This window comes from Rhagoletis pomonella, unplaced genomic scaffold, assembly GCF_013731165.1.
Source record: "Rhagoletis pomonella isolate Grant_MI unplaced genomic scaffold, Rhpom_1.0 Rhpom_scaffold_00005, whole genome shotgun sequence".
Classification (NCBI taxonomy): domain Eukaryota; kingdom Metazoa; phylum Arthropoda; class Insecta; order Diptera; family Tephritidae; genus Rhagoletis; species Rhagoletis pomonella.
Window position 1 is genome coordinate 34,913,168 of NW_023458559.1, and position 6,325 is coordinate 34,919,492.

Genomic DNA, 6,325 nt, shown 5'->3' on the forward strand with positions numbered 1-6,325 from the left:
GCAGGGATAGTACAAATAGTTGCATATGAACATACGACGTCTGAATGTGTAGCTCAGTAAGGTACTGTGGCAACTGTTGCACGAAACTGCTATTAGAGAAAAAAAACAGTATTAGCATTAAAATATATGTGTATACACGACGAATAGATAACGCACAAGCATGGACAATGACAACTTCCGATGAGGTGGCTCTTGGAGTATTCGATAGGAAGATTTTGCGGACGATTTACGGGGCTTTTCGCATTGGCGACGGCGAGTACCACAGATGATGGAACGATGAGCTGCATGGGCTTTACAACGGCATGGGCATAGTGCAACGAATTAAAATACAGCGGCTACGCTGGGTTTGCCATGTCGTTTGAATAAACACCGACGCTCCAGCTCTGAAAATAAATATTCAACTGGGAACCCGCTGGTGGTAGCAGAGGAAGAGGGAGGCCCCCACTAGAAGAACTAGACAGATGGGCTGAGGAATGTGGTCTTAGCAATGTGGCCCCTAGCTTTGAGTTTGAGATGAATGGTCAAATCCTACGGTTAGGTAAGCAGGCGAAGTATCTGGAGGTCATACTGGCTCCTAAGCTGAATTGGGAAATAAATATTGAAGAAAAAGTAAAGAAAGCGAGCATTGCCAGTTACTCCTGTAAGCTCCTGGGAGGGCATGCAGTCTTAATATAAAGGTGGTACTCTGGGTGTATCTGAATCTTATGCCATAGTTCCCTCGTATGGTGAACACCCCTACGTAACAAGTATAATCATGTAAAGCTAGGCAGAGTTCACAGCAGAGTTCAGAGAGCCGCATTCATCTGTACAACAGGACCATTGGGAACTTGGCCTACGGAAGCCCTCAAAAAAACCTATTTCTTATGGATAATGCAGACTATCTACTATAAGATTAAGAGCACAGGTGTATGGAAAAAAATAACGATCGGGAAAAGCGGTATAATTTCTCAATTGCCACCCAAGATGAGACCTCCTAACGATTGCGGTATAATTTCACAAACTTTTCGTGTACATTCTTCCGTCAAAGGCCTACTGGGACGGGAACTTGTTATATAGTATCTGCCTAAATACATCATCTTTACATCTGCAGCCCCAAAATGTAAAGCAAATTTGGACCAAGCGTTTTTTCTGGATCCCTGACATTGATAAGGTCAAGCTGTCTGCATGATTTTATACGTGTTTTGCAGACAGATTCATTTCTCTATTTACTCGGATAACCAGGTAGCCATTATTGCCTTGGCGTCTTTAACGATTAGGTCGAAACTGATCAAAGAACTTGGGGCTCTTTTAAGAGGAGTATGTAGTCAGCTTGATCTAAATTCAATCCGATATTCCCGGAAACGATACTGCAGACGAGTTAGTCAGAGAGGGTTCCACATTGTCCTCGATCGAGGATCAGATCTAACCCCAACTGGTACCATATATAGAGAAACCTTTCTCCGAAATCTTCAGAAATCGGATCAACATTTGGAACACGTCGGCTGGCCGTATCGAACCCTAAGGGATCACACAAACCCTGACCTGACATTAGAGACTTGTAGCGATTCTTATGAGGCATTGGCCGGTTGGCAACCCCGTGTGAAGGCTGGGCATCGCCTAAAACGACTTCTGTTGAAGCTACAAAACGAAAAGGATTAGGAAGCGGCAGAACCACTTCTTCGCAAATGACCAGATTTAACGAGTGGCATAAATACCATGCTAGGAGCATATGAGCTCATATCGTTAAATAAAAGCTCGCGCATAATCTCAAAAATGCCAAATTTTGAGTTCTGACTATTTTTCAGACGGTGTGCGATATGTATACTCTTATTACAAATTTACATCCATTGGTATATTTATAAACAAAAATATTAACTGAATGCCTACTTTCCCTACTTAAAAATTGTTACAACAATCATCGTAGTAATTTCATAAAATTAACCCTTTGGACGTGCGTGCGGTTCCTAGCGACCGCAAAATATTCCCATGGTCAACATTAGCCGGCACGCACTAATTGCATTAATAACTCCAAATATTTACATACTAATACATACGTACATACACATACATAGAAAAAACCAAGTTAAACCAAGTTTTTTTATACAACTTTAGTTGCCGCTTCGCTACGCGTCAGTTCGTTTACTGACAGTGATTAACCCAATTTGTATGCAGCAGTGCGAGTTACTTATTTCATATGAGCATACACATATGTACGTATAGATATGAACAATAGGGCAGTCCAAAAATGCATGTGAAAAAAGTAAAGCCCGAATTTTAATGCTCTCACCTCTAACCCTAGGATGTTTCTATATCGAAAAAAAATGTACCCGTTTGTTGTTGAAAATAATTTTTTCCGAAAACTCTGTTTCTCTTCAGTCAATTGTTTATTTTACCGTGGGCTTTCATTTCAAGAATTCTGTACCACTTCCACGAGCAATTGTTTTTTCCCATATAAAAATATAGAAAAACAGGGGTATAGCTTTCGATATTGTGGGTGAGAGCATTAAAATTCCGACTTTACATTTTTTTCCACCCTAATTTACACACATACATATATACATACATGGAGACAAAAGAATATTTCAAATTTGTTTCTATATGCATGCATATAATTACAACGCTGCTTCTGCATTATACTACGTATGTCCAATTGTGACCGCATTTATGGTCTAGGACGCAACACTTGAAAGCAAAATAAGAAGATCCAACGCTATTTCGGATCGAAAAATGAGAAACCAAATCGAGTATATCACTCCTAGTGTACACTCCGAGGGCCAAACAATGATCGGACTAATATTTTGTTGCAGTCGAGATACGCAAACACAGAGAATGTGCTCCCAGCAATGCAAGAAAAGCTCAACGTCGAAAAGCTGCAATCACAACAGACGGCCAGCTTATTCCCGATTCGACTCTTACATCTCTCGGAGAGCGCTCTTCAAGAACGCGACATATGCGAGCAGCGGAACCACATTTCTCGCTAAACAGTAGTCGGATTTCAGCGAAGCGGAAAGTACAAGTGGTACGAAAAATAGTGTCACGCCGCTGCAGAAAAAACGCTACCTACAGGGTCACGCTGCTATCGGGACTAACGCAAGCCAAGCGCGATCGATTTAGGCAGCTGAGGAGGGAAGCGTAATGTATTTGCCATAATCAAAATGGAGAGGCCGCAATAAGTGAGTGCAAAGAGCTTGAAATGCTGGCAGGTCTCAATACCCGAGCGATCTACTATAGAAACAACCACGGCGACTAGGGATGTCGGAAAAACATCGATGCATCGAAAATATCGATGTTTTGCTTCGATGCATCGAAAATTTTCCCCTCGATATATAAATAGTCGATGTATCGATGCATCGATGTATCGATGTTTTTTGAAAACTGACATCTACGGTACATTCAACCGACATTCCAGTTTTTCAATTGTTCAAAAAAAAAAGAAGTGACTTTGGCCAACAAATTTAAATGGCTGCAAGAAGTTCCGTGAGAAACATAATTAGCTCAGTTGTAGTAATTTATTTTAAATTTTCTACAATTTTGCTAATAACATATTTTGTTGGGAAACATTATCTGAAAAATCCTATGCAAATCGATGCTTCGATGTATGCCCTTCGATGCATCGAAAAATATCGATGTACATTTCGATGCATCGAGAAAAACATCGATGTATTTTTGCCACTGACATCCCTAACGGCGACTTAGGGACCGAATATACTTAAATTAAGGAGGGAACACTTTTCTATATTATTGAATAATAGCAGCACTTAAAGTAGTGGAGCAAATGAACCCGAGCCCCGACTCGAAGACGAAGGACGATGACCCACCGCCCCACCATGACACTATGACGACACACGAATAGCAATTTTTTGGCCGAAAAACAAGAAAACTGCAAGAGCTAACCGCCTGCCGGCTGAGCTATTTAAGTACGGTGGCGATTAGTTACATGCATTAACCTTTATGCAGAATGTGGTCCGATGCGGGCATGCCTGACGACTGGTATCTATGCGTGCTCTGCCTAATCCACAAGAAAAGCAAACCGCGCCATTTGCGCCAACTACCGCGTGATCAGCCTTCTAAGCAACGGCGATATCGAGCATATCGTCTGAAAAACTAAACCAAGCCTATCATCAGCGATGAACTGATTGGGCCCCTAGCAGTGTGGCTTTTGAGCTGGTAAGTCCACTAAGTCTCAGAAAAATAAATCTTCGAAAGGAAGATAAACACTCCTACGATACCATGACAGGATTTGACTTTATACCGAAAATTGTGAATTTGGTTTTCGCGCGAAACTAATGCGGCTGGTTAAAATGGCGCTGAGCAACACCACCAGCCCTGTTAGAACTGAAAAGAACCCCTACGAGATGTTCTATACCAAACGAGGTATCAGGCAGGACAAGTCGAGGAACTTCTTTAATCTGATGACCATTTACATAGGAAATGTAAGACCTTTTCTTCCTCTATGCAGTTCTTCAAGCTTCTGCAATATCCTCGAAAATGTACGCCGAGCCTTCATATATGTTTTCCTATAAGACAGTACCAGGTTACAGCCCCACAACGTTAGAAACATTCTCTTCTCAGAGAGTATACACCTCTGTCTAGAAATTCGACAAGCCGTACCTTTACTCCACCTTTCTTAAAACTGTTTGTATTCAAATTCTCTAAACCAATTTGCCTTATCAAGAGTTTCGCCCGAAAATGTTTCATTTGCCCATAGTAAATACGTGGGAACGAAAAGTAAAAAGTGAACTGGTTCGGGGAAAAATGAAACTCATGATATGCCTGAATATGTTCTTTACCAGAAATAATCTGCTTGCCTTTCCAGCTCATCTGCCATCCAGTTTCCCCTCTTAGTTCCTATGATCAAAGATTCATGTGAGATGAAGTATGTTCTACTTGGCCATCTCTTGTTAAGATAGGCGGCAGTCCAGCGCAATGTTTGAGTTAAAACTGAAAGATCTCACAGTTTTAATTGCAGTCTGGCTGTCAATAAAATTTAAGATGTCTCTTCCCATCATTTCCGTTCCAAGCTTTCCAACATCCTCCATGATAGCTAAAACCTAAGCTGGCAAACGCTTTAGTAGTCTGGTAGGCTAAAGGGGATTTTCAGATGAAGCTTTCTTGAGCAAACGCCTACTCCCACCATACCGTCGAGTATTTAGGCATCTGTAATTCTTGAGACTTATGTGAAAAAATTTCTTTTCACAACCGATATTCACCGCGGTCTGTTCTGTTCGGAATTAAGCAAAATTTATTTAATAAAGTAGTGTCACTGGGTTACAAGTTGCCTCTGGTATTCCTCTTTTAAGCGAAGAGCAGCAAAAAGTGAAACCCAAAATAGTGTTCATAGCTGCGTTTAGGCATTTTATACCTTCCCATAAAAAGGACGATCTCCACCTTGCTAGAGTTGACACTTAGGTCACAGTGCGTGGATCACCTGGATATATCCCGAAGCGTTCGCTGCATCAGCTCGCATAGCGCTTTCGGAAGCTTTCCCCTTAACGCGATTGCAACGTCATCGGCATATGCAACGACTTTTTCATACCTACCCCAATCCTTTACACGTAGAAGTGTGTTTATGGCTAGGTTCCATAAAAGTGGAGAAAGAACACCTCGCTGGGTGTAGCACAAGTCACAAGCTCCGGCAACTCGCACGCTCCCAGCCTCGCCTTCATTACTCTACAGCAGAATAGCTGGCTGGTAAACTCCACTAGTGAGTTATCTACCCCTAGAAACCTCGCTGTGTCTGTCATAGCCTCTGAAAGTACGGTGTTTAACGCGCCTTAAATATTCAGCAAATCTACGAGACAGAAATTCTTAACTCTAAGGGCTATAAATTACGAACGCTGTAAATTTATCAGACAATAATCGATGGTCAATGGTGTCAGAAGGGAAGCTGCTAACAATCTTTTGAAGTGCGAAGGCTAACTGGTCTAAGGTCTTTAATAATTGACGCATTTGCGGCTTTGGGAATAAAGACCGCCGTAACATTTCTCCATGCCAACAATATACGGTTAAACTTGGGACAGATCTTAAAAATTATTGAAAGCCATTTCGCAGACACCTCCAGTACCTTAATTAGCTGTGCGGGCATTATCCTGTACGTTCCTGCAGTTTCATATGGTTTAAAGCTTTCGATTTCTTATTTATCCCTTTCCTCCGAAATGCGTATGTTCACGGTATAGGAAGAAGTAATAGAAGGCTCTCCGGCTTTTACAAGTCCTAAGTGCTTATTCAGCAAACTATTTTCTTATAATGCATCTATTTTACTATGTGTGCTATTCATATATTTTTATACCCGAGCGCACTGTGCACAAGGGTATATTAATTTTGTTCACATAACGGTTGTTTGTAA